Source organism: Salvelinus namaycush, chromosome 3, assembly GCF_016432855.1.
Source record: "Salvelinus namaycush isolate Seneca chromosome 3, SaNama_1.0, whole genome shotgun sequence".
Taxonomy (NCBI): Eukaryota; Metazoa; Chordata; class Actinopteri; order Salmoniformes; family Salmonidae; genus Salvelinus; species Salvelinus namaycush.
In genome coordinates this window covers 79,874,542-79,889,283 of record NC_052309.1, presented here as the reverse complement: position 1 = coordinate 79,889,283, position 14,742 = coordinate 79,874,542, and the positions used below count along the sequence as shown (strand labels likewise).

Genomic DNA, 14,742 nt, shown 5'->3' with positions numbered 1-14,742 from the left:
TAGCAGAAATGAGGGAAACTGTTGTTTGTGTTATTGGGAACCGTATATTTGGCCTACTGAACCTAGAAATAAACCTTGTTTTGACCTCTGTCTCCTTGTCTTTACCTTTCATAATATATGTAACATTGGTAAAGAGACCACTTTGTAGCCTACAGATGGAATTGAAGACTCATATTTGTATTTTGTGACAGAAGTGGATGGTAATATAATTACAATCTCAACTCATTATAGTCATGAAGTAACTATTTTACGTTGGCTAGTGGGCATCAATGGAATTGCATTGGGAAAGACGGCGCACAGCCACGAGCGAGAACTGACTCTTGAACAAGAAAATCGATATGGCTTTACGAAAAAAAAAAATCGCGTCTATGCATTGAACAGCACACCTCATTCTGTAAAGGTTTTGAATACTCATATTGCCTTTAGTGTATTGAGTCCTAACACCGACTTGAGAGTAAAACATGACTGACACAACCTCTGCTTTTCTATCAACCTGGACGGCGAAGGTGAGCGTGAAACAGAGCAGGGATTGCCATTTACAACCAGGGGGTTATAGTAACTCGAGGCCGGTGTTCATGCATGGCCCACTTGGGAATGTTCAAAGTTAGGAACGCATGACTGTGGGGAATATAATATGTTACACGTATAAATAACATGTTACTCTCTTGGCACATCAGGATAGCGCGGTGCTGCGCTACAAATTTACGAGCAAGAAGGAGGTAGATCTACTGTCAACTTATGTACCCGAGTCTTTCAGGGGCAAAGGTGTTGCAGCTCTTCTGTCAAAGGTAAACTGTCATGACTATGGAATCCCATTTCCGCCACCCCCCAAAAATGTAAAGGCCCAGTGAAGTCAAAAACGTGTTTTACTGTGTTTAATATACACTGCTCAAAAAAATAAAGGGAACACTAAAATAACACATCCTAGATCTGAATGAATGAAATATTCTTATTAAATACTTTTTTCTTTACATAGTTGAATGTTCTGACAACAAAATCACACAAAAATTATCAATGGAAATCAAATTTATCAACCCATGGAGGTCTGGATTTGGAGTCACACTCAAAATTAAAGTGGAAAACCACACTACAGGCTGATCCAACTTTGATGTAATGTCCTTAAAACAAGTCAAAATGAGGCTCAGTAGTGTGTGTGGCCTCCACGTGCCTGTATGACCTCCCTACAACGCCTGGGCATGCTCCTGATGAGGTGGCGGATGGTCTCCTGAGGGATCTCCTCCCAGACCTGGACTAAAGCATCCGCCAACTCCTGGACAGTCTGTGGTGCAACGTGGCGTTGGTGGATGGAGCGAGACATGATGTCCCAGATGTGCTCAATTGGATTCAGGTCTGGGGAACGGGCGGGCCAGTCCATAGCATCAATGCCTTCCTCTTGCAGGAACTGCTGACACACTCCAGCCACATGAGGTCTAGCATTGTCTTGCATTAGGAGGAACCCAGGGCCAACCGCACCAGCATATGGTCTCACAAGGGGTCTGAGGATCTCATCTCGGTACCTAATGGCAGTCAGGCTACCTCTGGCGAGCACATGGAGGGCTGTGCGGCCCCCCAAAGAAATGCCACCCCACACCATGACTGACCCACCGCCAAACCGGTCATGCTGGAGGATGTTGCAGGCAGCAGAACGTTCTCCACGGCGTCTCCAGACTCTGTCACGTCTGTCACATGTGCTCAGTGTGAACCTGCTTTCATCTGTGAAGAGCACAGGGCGCCAGTGGCGAATTTGCCAATCTTGGTGTTCTCTGGCAAATGCCAAACGTCCTGCACGGTGTTGGGCTGTAAGCACAACCCCCACCTGTGGACGTCGGGCCCTCATACCACCCTCATGGAGTCTGTTTCTGACCATTTGAGCAGACACATGCACATTTGTGGCCTGCTGGAGGTCATTTTGCAGGGCTCTGGCAGTGCTCCTCCTGCTCCTCCTTTCACAAAGGCGGAGGTAGCGGTCCTGCTGCTGGGTTGTTGCCCTCCAACGGCCTCCTCCACGTCTCCTGATGTACTGGCCTGTCTCCTGGTAGCGCCTCCATGCTCTGGACACTACGCTGACAGCCACAGCAAACCTTCTTGCCACAGCTCGCATTGATGTGCACTCCTGGATGAGCTGCACTACCTGAGCCACTTGTGTGGGTTGTAGACTCCGTCTCATGCTACCACTAGAGTGAAAGCACCGCCAGCATTCAAAAGTGACCAAAACATCAGCCAGGAAGCATAGGAACTGAGAAGTGGTCTGTGGTCACCACCTGCAGAACCACTCCTTTATTGGGGGTGTCTTGCTAATTGCCTATAATTTCCACCTGTTGTCTATTCCATTTGCACAACAGCATGTGAAATTTATTGTCAATCAGTGTTGCTTCCTAAGTGGACAGTTTGATTTTACAGAAGTGTGATTGACTTGGAGTTACATTGTGTTGTTTAAGTGTTCCCTTTATTTTTTTGAGCAGTGTATATTTCCACACAGGTTTGAATAATACTGTGAAATTGTGAAAATTATGATAATGCCCTTGTAGTGTAAGAACAGTTTGAAATGTCATTCTGTTTTGGTGGGATGGAGTTTTGGCCTGCCTGGTGACATCAACAGGCGGTAAATTAGTTAATAGTCCAATTAAATATTGTTCCAAACTACTCTGCCAATAACAACTCATTTTCATGTTTTTCCGTCCCTACTCAGACCACTCCCAGACAGTCTGTTGTTCTGCCCCTGAACAAGGCAGTTAACCCAGTGTTCCTAGGCCGTCATTGTAAATAAGAATTTGTTCTTAACTGACTTGCCTAGTTAAATAAAGGTTAAATGTAAAATATATATATTTATATATATATACAGTGGGGAGAACAAGTATTTGATACACTGCAGGTTTTCCTACTTACAAAGCATGTAGAGGTCTGTAATTTTTATCATAGGTACACTTCAACTGTGAGAGACGGAATCTAAAACAAAAATCCAGAAAATCACATTGTATGATTTTTAAGTAATTAATTAGCATTTTATTGCATGACATAAGTATTTGATACATCAGAAAATGTATAAAATATTTGGTACAGAAACCTTTGTTTGCAATTACAGAGATCATACGTTTCCTGTAGTTCTTGACCAGGTTTGCACACACTGCAGCAGGGATTTTGGCCCACTCCTCCATACAGACCTTCTCCAGATCCTTCAGGTTTCGGGGTTGTTGCTGGGCAATACGGACTTTCAGCTCCCTCCAAAGATTTTCTATTGGGTTCAGGTCTGGAGACTGGCTAGGCCACTCCAGGACCTTGAGATGCTTCTTACGGAGCCACTCCTTAGTTGCCCTGGCTGTGTGTTTCGGGTCGTTGTCATGCTGGAAGACCCAGCCACGACCCATCTTCAATGCTCTTACTGAGGGAAGGAGGTTGTTGGCCAAGATCTCGCGATACATGGCCCCATCCATCCTCCCCTCAATACGGTGCAGTCGTCCTGCCCCCTTTGCAGAAAAGCATCCCCAAAGAATGATGTTTCCACCTCCATGCTTCACGGTTGGGATGGTGTTCTTGGGGTTGTACTCATCCTTCTTCTTCCTCCAAACACGGCGAGTGGAGTTTAGACCAAAAAGCTCTATTTTTGTCTCATCAGACCACATGACCTTCTCCCATTCCTCCTCTGGATCATCCAGATGGTCATTGGCAAACTTCAGACGGGCCTGGACATGCGCTGGCTTGAGCAGGGGGACCTTGCGTGCGCTGCAGGATTTTAATCCATGGCGGCGTAGTGTGTTACTAATGTTTTTCTTTGAGACTGTGATCCCAGCTCTCTTCAGGTCATTGACCAGGTCCTGCCATGTAGTTCTGGGCTGATCCCTCACCTTCCTCATGGTCATTGATGCCCCACGAGGTGAGATCTTGCATGGAGCCTCAGACCGAGGGTGATTGACCGTCATCTTCAACTTCTTCCATTTTCGAATAATTGCGCAAACAGTTGTTGCCTTCTCACCAAGCTGCTTGCCTATTGTCCTGTAGCCCATCCCAGCCTTGTGCAGGTCTACAATTTTATCCCTGATGTCCTTACACAGCTCTCTGGTCTTGGCCATTGTGGAGAGGTTGGAGTCTGTTTGATTGAGTGTGTGGACAGGTGTCTTTTATACAGGTAACGAGTTCAAACAGGTGCAGTTAATACAGGTAATGAGTGGAGAACAGGAGGGCTTCTTAAAGAAAAACTAACAGGTCTGTGAGAGCCGGAATTCTTACTGGTTGGTAGGCGATCAAATACTTATGTCATGCAATAAAATGCAAATTAATTACTTAAAAATCATACAATGTGATTTTCTGGATTTTTGTTTTAGATTCCGTCTCTCACAGTTGAAGTGTACCTATGATAAAAATGACAGACCTCTACATGCTTTGTAAGTAGGAAAACCTGCAAAATCGGCAGTGTATCAAATACTTGTTCTTCCCACTGTATACTCTATGCATGATTTACCATCTCTACATTTTAGATAGTATTGACTTTTTTATGTGATGGGAATTGGCTTCCATACATGACTCATGATGTCTGTGGTAACAATAAAATAGTTGCATGTTTGGTCCTATTTTTTAATTGCAATATTATTATTATTATTATTTGTTAATACATTTTAACCATTCTCTCCTCTATTCAGGCTGCCATGAATTTTCTGGTGGAAGAAAACCTCAAGGCCCATATATCTTGTTGGTATATTAAGAAATATGTTGAGGAAACCCCACTTCTTGGTTATAAGGATCTAATTATATTCTGAATAAGCTGCATCCTTGATGAATAGTGGTTGGAAAGAATGGTAATTATAAAAATACAAAATACTTAAAAATAATGTATTCAGTATATACAGTACTATTTAAAAGTTTGGACACAGCAACTCATTCAAGGGTTTTTCTTTATTTTTACTTATTCTCCATGGTAGAATAATAGTGAAGAGAATCAAAACTATGAAATAACACATATGGAATCATGTAGTAACCAAAAAAGTGTTAAACAAATCAAAATATATTTTAGATTCTTCAAGGTAGCCTTGATGACAGCTGACAGAAACTGACAGATGACAGAAACGGTAGTCCACCATTACTTTAAGACATAAAGGTCAGTCAATCCGGAAAATGACAAGAACTTTGAAAGTTGTACAGTCGCAAAAACCATCAAGCGCTATGATGAAACTGGCTCTCATGAGGACTGCCTCAGGAAAGGAAGACCCAGAGTTACCTCTGCTGCAGAAGATGAGTTCATTAGTTACCAGCCTCAGAAATTGCAGCCCAAAGAAATGCTTCAAGTAAAAGACACATCTCAACATCAACTGTTCAGAGGAGACTGCATGAATTAGGCCTTCATGGTCAAATTGCTGCAAAGAAACCACTACTAAAGGACACCAATAATAAGAAGAGACTTGCTTGGGCCTAGAAATACGAGCAATGGACATTAGACCGGTGGAAATCTGTCCTTTGGTCTGATGAGTCCAAATGTGAGATTTTTTGTTCCAACCGCCGTGTCTTTTTGCGACGCAGAGTACGGATGATCTCTGCATGTGTGGTTCCAACTGTGAAGCATGGAGGAGGAGGTGTGATGGTGTGGGGGTGCTTTGCTGGTGACACTGTCAGTAATTTATTTAGAATTCAAGGCACACATAGCCAGCATGGCTACCACAGCATTCTGCATCGATACGCCATCCCATCTGGTTTGCGCTTAGTGGGATTATCATTTGTTTTTAAACAGGACAATGATCCAACACACCTCCAGCCTGTGTAAGGGCTATTTGACCAAGAAGGAGAGTGATGGAGTGCTGCATCAGATGACCTGGCCTCCACAATCACCCGATCTCAAACAAATTGAAATGGTTTGGGATGAGTTGGACTGCAGAGTGAAGGAAAAGCTACCAACAAGTGCTGAGCATATGTGGGAACTCCTTCAAACGGTTGGAAATGCATTCCAGGTGAAGCTGGTTGAGAGAATGCCAAGAGTGTGCAAAGCTGTCATCAAGGCTACCTTGAAGAATCTAAAATCTAAAATATATTTTGATTTGTTTAACACTTTTTTGGTTACTACATGATTCCATATGTTTTATTTCATAGTTTTGATATCTTCACTAATAATCTACAATGTAAAAATACAAATAAAGAAAACCCTTGAATGAGTAGGTATGTCCAAACTTTTGACTGGTACTGTATGTATATATATATATATATATATATATATATATATATATATATATATATATATATATATATATATATATATATATATATATATCTTTTTTAATAATAAATTATAATAATACATATGGATTATCAGCCTGCTTTCAGTCTACCTTATTTTGCATTCTCTGACCATGCCTTTGAGAAATATTTATTCAGGAGTACGTTCAATGAGAGGCCAAAATAAGCAACCATGTTTGAGTCACTTCAAATGTAGCTTACTATTTCCATCAGAAAGGAAAAAGTATATTGATAGAAAGAATTCTTCTTTATAAAGTTGTCTGTTGTATTACTTGCTTGTTTAAATTATTTGTGAATAATCTCTTATGTTTGTTTGTACATTTTTCATTGATTGAACAATTGTCATTTCTATAATAGATTACATTGATATCAAACACCCTCTCCTTGTCATGCCTTCAGTAGAGAGCTACCCAGTCTAGTCCGGGTCTTCATAATTTAGTTTTTTGTTCTCAAGAAATATAACACCTGCAGAATAGAGGATAGACTTTATTGATTGAATCATCACAATTCAGGATTTGTACAGAATAAAAATAGGATAAAGAAACACGATGTTTTTTGCAAATCAGATGACAGTTTTTAATCTAGTCATAGATAGGGATCCTGTATTCATCTCTGAATACTCAAGAAGTAAAGAGTAATCTCCTTTAAAATATTATTATCTGGAAGTGACAGTGGGTTTAAGGGCTTTAGTTCTAATCAAGAGGATATTGCCTTTCAGGACAGCAGTATAGTGCTCAGACCTTATTACTCTACAATTACTACTGTACTAGGGGGATTTGGAAAGTAACCTTAACCTTTGGACCGGTTTAGGAGAGACAAAATACGGTTATTGTAATGGTACCGCACTGATGATACAAGAACGATGTTTGTTGAAAGAGCTGCTATTACTACAGTACGTTACAGACACTTTTTTAGTTCCAATTAATGTAAAATTTTGTATTAAATATTCATTGGACATGTTGAGGGCAGTTATATTGTGTGATAATAAGGAAAGATTATTGTGGGCCAGTGGTGACTAATTCATTTTCTGGGGGCGTTTTAAGCTTACATGATTGGGTATAGACCAAAGATCCTTGAAGAGCAATACACCTTTTGAAAATAACATGACATAACAATCTCTTAGTACTCAGCTCAGAGGTCAAGAGTCTTATCTGTGATTGCAGGATGGGGAGGCATACAAGGTAAACATTTCACATGTGGGGCCACATTAGCATACTATTGTGAACATGCCTCTGCATACATTTAAGAAGATCTCTATAGGTAATCTGCTGGATTCAGAGAATTGGATTGACATTCAGCACGTTGGAAGAGAAGAGGAGCGGGTTCTATAGAAACAGTTACCAATTACTATTATAGTAATTTCTCACAGTATACCTATTTATTTAAGAACATGTTTAGGAAAGTTTACCTTTACAAAGCACTAAGAACTAAAACAGAACCACAAGCCATGAAATAAATATTTGGAAGAAGTATTACAGCACAATGTTGATTTAACCTCACAACAGACCATTATGACTTGCCTTGGAGCAGCTGTGAGAAAGACCTGTCATTTCAGTTGCAGAAAAATATCTTCCTGTTAACTACAGAGAAGCAGCTCTGCTTCGTTATGAAGTAAGACATAGCACAAATATATTGATCACACTTACATGTCCCTTCAGAGTTTGAGTGAGTTACCATCTTTATTTCCTGAGACTAACAATTCAGCAGATGACACTTACCACTTAGCAGCAAACCTACAGTGGACAAATATCTCTATCACCCATCTAACTTGATTTGAGTGTCACAATAGTATTGCAGTGGTACAGTATAACATAAACTCAGCAAAAAAAGAAACGTCCTCTCACTGTCAACTGCGTTTATTTTCAACAAACTTAACATGTGTAAATATTTGTATGAAAATGACAAGATTCAACAACTGAGACATAAACTTAACAGGTTCCACAGACATGTAACTAACAGAAATTGAATAATGTGTCCCTGAACAAAAGGGTGGGTCAAAATCAAAAGTAACAGTCAGTATCTGGTGTGGCCATCAGCTGCATTAAGTACTGCAGTGCATCTCCTCCTCATGGACTGCACCAGATTTGCCAGTTCTTGCTGTGAGATGTTACCCCACTCTTCCACCAAGGCACCTGCAAGTTCCCGGACATTTCTGGGGGAATGGCCCTAGCCCTCACCCTCTGATCCAACAGGTCCCAGACGTGCTCAATGGGATTGAGATACGGGCTCTTCGCTGGCCATGGCAGAACACTGACATTCCTGTCTTGCAGGAAATCACGCACAGAGAAATATGGCTGGTGGCATTGTCATGCTGGAGGGTCATGTCAGGATGAGCCTGCAGGAAGGGTACCACATGAGGGAGGAGGATGTCTTCCCTGTAACGCACAGCGTTAAGATTGCCTGCAATGACAACAAGCTCAGTCCGATGGTGATGTGACACACTGCCCCAGACCATGATGGACTCTCCACCTCCAAATCGATCCCGCTCCAGAGTATAGGCCTCGGTGTAACACTCATTCCTTCGACGATAAACGTGAATCCTGTCTGGTCCAGCGACGGTGGGTTTGTGCCCATAGGCGACGTTGTTGCCGGTGATGTCTGGTGAGGACCTACCTTACGACAGGCCTACAAGCCCTCAGTCCAGCCTCTCTCAGCCTATTGCGGACAGTCTGAGCACTGATGGAGGGATTGTGCGTTCCTGGTGTAACTCGGACAGTTGTTGTTGACATCCTGTACCTGTCCCGCAGATGTGATGTTCGGATGTACCGATCCTGTGCAGGTGTTGTTACACGTGGTCTGCCACCGCGAAGATGATCAGCTGTCCGTCCTGTCTCCCTTAGGCGTCTCACAGTACGGACATTGCAATTTATTGCCCTGGCCAGCCACATCTGCAGTCCTCATGCCTCCTTGCAGCTTGCCTGAGGCACGTTCACGCAGATGAGCAGGGACCCTGGGCATCTTTTTTGGGGTGTTTTTCAGAGTCAGTAGAAAGACCTCTTTAGGCTCATGACTGGCTGGCAGCTCATGACTGGAGGGCGGCTCATGACTGGAGGGCGGCTCATGACTGGAGGGCGGCTCATGACTGGAGGGCGGCTCATGACTGGAGGGCGGCTCATGACTGGAGGGCGGCTCATGACTGGCGGGCGGCTCATGACTGGCGGGCGGCTCATGACTGTAGGGCGGCTCATGACTGGCGGGCGGCTCATGACTGGCGGGCGGCTCATGACTGGCGCGCGGCTCATGACTGGCGGGCGGCTCATGACTGGCGGGCGGCTCTGGCAGCTCCTGACTGGCAGGCGGCTCTTGCAGCTCCTGAATGGCTGGCGGCTCTGGCAGCTCCTGACTGGCTGGCGGCTCTGGCAGCTCCTGAATGGCTGGCGGCTCTGGCGGCTCCTGAATGGCTGGCGGCTCTGGCGGCTCCTGACTGGCTGGCGGCTCTGGCGGCTCCTGACTGGCTGGCGGCTCTGGCGGCTCCTGACTGACGGACGGCTCTAGCGGCTCCTGACTGACGGACGGCTCTAGCGGCTCCTGACTGACGGACGGCTCTAGCGGCTCCTGACTGACGGACGGCTCTAGCGGCTCCTGACTGACGGACGGCTCTAACGGCTCCTGACTGACGGACGGCTCTAACGCCTCGGGACAGACGGGCGGCTCTAATGGCTCGGGACAGACGGGCGGCTCTAACGGCTCGGGACAGACGGGCGGCTCTAACGGCTCGGGACAGACGGGCAGCTCAGATGGCACTGGGCAGACGGATGGCTCAGACGGCACTGGGCAGACGGATGGCTCAGATGGCGCTGGGCAGACGGATGGCTCAGACGGCGCTGGGCAGGCAGGCAGTGCAGACGGCGCTGGGCAGAGGAGCAGTGCAGACGGCGTTGGACAGACGGCCGACTCTGACCTGCTGAGGCGCACAGTAGGCCTGGTGCGTGGTACCGGCACCGGAGGTACTGGGTTGGAGACACGCACCATAGGAAGAGTGCGTGGAGGAGGAACAGAATTCTGGAGACGCACAGGAAGTCTGGTGCGTGGTGTAGGCACTGGTGGTACTGGACTGGGGCGGGAAGGTGGCGCCGGATATACCGGACCGTGAAGGCGTACAGGAGCTCTTAAGCACCGAGCCTGCCCAACCTTACCTGGTTTAATGCTCCCCGTAGCCAGGCCAGTGCGGCGAGGTGGAATAGCCCGCACTGGGCTGTGCTGGCGAACCGGGGACACCATACGTAAGGCTGGTGCCATGTATGCCGGCCCGAGGAGACGTACTGGAGGCCAGATACGTTGAGCCGGCTTCATGGCACCTGGCTCGATGCCCACTCTAGCCCGGCCGATACGTGGAGCTGGAATGTACCGCACCGGGCTAAGCACACGTACAGGAGACTCCGTGCGCTCTTCCGCACAACACAGTGTCTGCCCGTACTCTCGCTCTCCACGGTAAGCCCGGGAAGTTGGCGCAGGTCTCCTACCTGACTTCACCACACTCCCCTTTAGCCCCCCCCCTCCCCCCCCTCCCCCAAGACATTTTTGGGTGAGCCTCTCAGGCTTCCGTGCTAGCCGCGTACCTTCATAACGCCGGTTCCTCTCTCCGGTTGCCTCTGCTCTCCTAACTGCCTCCAGCTGTTCCCATGGGAGGCGATCCTTTCCAGCCAGGATCTCCTCCCATGTGTAGCAACCCTTGGCGTCCAAAACGTCCTCCCATGTCCATTTCTCCTTTCTCTGCTCCTGCTGCCGCTGCTTGTTACCCCGCTGCTTGGTCCTTGGTTGGTGGGTGGTTCCGCAACGGTTTTCCTCCTGGGATGAAGGAGAGGACCAAAACGCAGCGCGGCTAGTGTTCAACATGATTTAATAAAGAATATATTAGAACACTACAAACAACAAAACAAGAAATGTGAAAACCGAAACAGTCCTATCTGGTGCAGAACACAAAGACAGAAGACAACCACCCACAATCCCCAACACAAAACAAGCCACCTATATATGATTCTCAATCAGGGACAACGATTGACAGCTGCCTCTGATTGAGAACCATATTAGTGTAACGGTCGTCATAGTCGTTCTCCTCCTCAGACAAAAGAAAACAGGTCAGGAACGTGACAATTAGGCTGAACACAGAAACAGACAAACTAGACACACAACATAGAATGCCCACCCAGCTCACGTCCTGACCAACACTAAAACAAGCAAAACACATAAGCACTATGGTCAGGACGTGACAGACACAATAGTTTAAACAAAATATTTATTGTTACATTTGAAGCAAGGATCATGTGAGATAGGACAAGTTATTTTATTGTGTTGTTACAGTTTTCATAACTGTGAACTTAATTGCCTACCGTCTGTAAGCTGTTAGTGTCTTAACGACCGTTCCACAGGTGCATGTTCATTAATTGTTTATGGTTCATTGAACAAGCATGGGAAACTGTGTTAAAACCCTTTACAATAAAGATCTGTGAAGTTATTTGGATTTTTCTTTTTTTGCTGAGTTTATGACTGTTCACTGACAGAACTAACCATGTACACACACACACACACACACACACACACACACACACACACACACACACACACACACACACACACACACACACACACACACACACACACACACACACACACACACACACACACACACACACACACACACACACACATACGATCAGAGATGCTTGGGGCATGTGAGGCTGTGGAATGTAAGCCGTAGAAAGGTGAATTCAGTAGAGGGTAGCAGCAGCATCCTCACATCTTCACCCATCATTTCTCCACCCTATAATCCAATGTGGTCATTTTCCAGAACAAACAGGGATTTATCTTAGATAACAGACGCTTAGACATGTCTCTGCTTTCTAAAGTGATCTTTAATCCCTACGTATTTACAATGCACCGGGTCTTATTAAACAATAATCCCAGATGTGATGCAGAAACCAGGTCACCCTGCACTGCACAGCAGGTATCCCGCATGACCGTAACGCCTCGATCACACCGACAGCGTTATTGCATTTTGGTACACCAGAAGTACATTCATTTCCAGTGGAACGCTGCGTTTGCCTTGCAGCATTGCGTTGCAGAGGCATTGCAGTGCATTCTGTGTAGTGCATACGTTGGATTTATCGAATGTGTGCATCATACTGTGTGCGTAAACGGCTTGACAGAAATGGTAGCAGAAGGTGAATGTTGAACACACATATCCAGCTGATGCTGTGTATTTTAGGAAACCAGTGATGGACACAGTCTAATTTAGATGTTGATGAAAGCCTCTATTATTTTGCCAACCTTCAGATGTGAGTCTGGAAGAGAAAGACAGGGTCCCCGTATTGAAGCCACATCATTGGTGGCAATACCTTGTGCTTTCACAACAAACTGTTTGAATTCTCTCTTCAAATCAAATCAAATGTTATTTGTCACATGCGCCAAATGCAACAGGTGTAGACCTTACTGTGAAATACTTACTTACAAGCCCTTAACCAACAATTCAGTTTAAAAAATATATAATTAAGAAAATATTTACTAAATAAACTAAAGTAAAAAATTAATTTAAAAAATAACACAATAAAATAACTTGTCCTATCTCACATGATCCTTGCTTCAAATGTAACAATAAATGTTTTGTTTAAACTATTGTGTCTGTCACGTCCTGACCATAGTGCTTATGTGTTTTGCTTGTTTTAGTGTTGGTCAGGACGTGAGCTGGGTGGGCATTCTATGTTGTGTGTCTAGTTTGTCTGTTTCTGTGTTCAGCCTAATTGTCACGTTCCTGACCTGTTTTCTTTTGTCTTGTATTTATTTAGTTGGTCAGGGCGTGAGTTGGGTGGGTTTGTCTATGTGTGATTTTCTATGTTGGGATGTTTGTGTTCGGCCGGGTATGATTCTCAATCAGAGGCAGCTGTCAATCGTTGTCCCTGATTGAGAATCATACTTAGGCAGCCTGGGTTTCACGTGTGTGTTGTGGGTGTTTGTTTCCGTGTTTGTATTCGTGCCACACGGGACTGTTGTCGGTTGTATTCATTTTGTTATTTTGTTTCATGTTAGTGTTCAGTTTCGATTTAATAAATTATCATGAGCACTACCCACTCTGCGTGTTGGTCCGATCCATGCTCCTCCTCGTCTGAGGAGGAGAACGACTATGACGACCGTTACACTAATATGGTTCTCAATCAGAGGCAGCTGTCAATCGTTGTCCCTGATTGAGAATCATATATAGGTGGCTTGTTTTGTGTTGGGGATTGTGGGTGGTTGTCTTCTGTCTTTGTGTTCTGCACCAGATAGGACTGTTTCGGTTTTCACATTTCTTGTTTTGTTGTTTGTAGTGTTCTAATATATTCTTTATTAAATCATGTTGAACACTAGCCGCGCTGCGTTTTGGTCCTCTCCTTCATCCCAGGAGGAAAACCGTTAGTGTCACCACTGGGCAAAAACTGGTTGAATCAATGTTGTTTCCACATCATTTAAAAAAAATCTTTGTTTAAATGTGATGATGTTGAATAAATGTGGAAAACTGATTGGATTTGAAAAAAGACATCAACGTAAGGGAATGTAGTCACTTTTAACCTAAATCTAAAGACATGGTGACATTTTTTGTTGATTTCATGTTGAATTCACGTTAGTTGACAACTCTACCAAATTTAAATCAAAACTAGACGTTGAACTGAAGTCTGTGTACAGTGGGTTATTTTCACTGATATTTCCACAGCATATTATTTGATCCAATATGAATCTCTTGGTGCCTTCATTTATGCAAAGCTTGTTAAGGCTTCTCTCCACCTGAAGGCTTCTCTCCACGTGAAGGTTTCTCTCCACGTGAAGGCTTGTGAAGGCTTCTCTCCACCTGAAGGCTTCTCTCCACCTGAAGGCTTCTCTCCACGTGAAGGCTTCTCTCCACGTGAAGGCTTCTCTCCACGTGAAGGCTTCTCTCCACGTGAAGGCTTCTCTCCACGTGAAGGCTTCTCTCCACGTGAAGGCTTCTCTTCAGCCTCTTGTGTTTATTGTTTGTCATAGCTTTTCACTTATAAGGATGTGCATTGGATTTCTAGTAAACTACATCTGAGTTTGAATCAGAAATGGCATTATTTGATTATAATACCATGGATTGCTCTTTAAAGGTTCCACCAGAGTACACAGATCATATTAAATTGAGGGACATAAGTGGAGTTGGCTCCAATGTCAGATTGTACGGTGACCATTTCCTGGTAAACCGTGTAAGCTTACAATACACAGTTTCCTGTTCAGATGAGATTTCACAGTATCAGAAGTGACCCATATGACCCATAATGCAGTCGTTATTGGGCTGTCCTTCCATAAAAAAAGATGTTCACTATGATGCTGCTAAAAAAAGCAGAATCAGACAACAACAAAAACTCCCTGTATGACTTAATACCTCTGCCTGGAGATTATCCTGGTTGTATTACCAACGCTTCCTATTATGTAATGATGCCTATGTACAGGGCTTTCTGTCTGTGGATGCAAAGAACAATATTCAATCATTGCAATAATGTGTGTTAAGTCATGCAAGGAACCCCCCAAAAAATCTGCATG

At 44.4% G+C, this 14,742-nt stretch overlaps 1 long non-coding RNA gene across 1 annotated transcript; it reads left to right on the top strand.

Annotated features, from left to right (window-relative positions):
* The first annotated feature begins 378 nt into the window (after positions 1-378).
* Positions 379-4,718, top strand: LOC120044754. The gene is made up of 3 exons (XR_005476579.1): positions 379-506; positions 678-788; positions 4,635-4,718. It is a non-coding gene; the product is annotated as an uncharacterized LOC120044754 (long non-coding RNA).
* Positions 4,719-14,742: the final 10,024 nt, after the last annotated feature.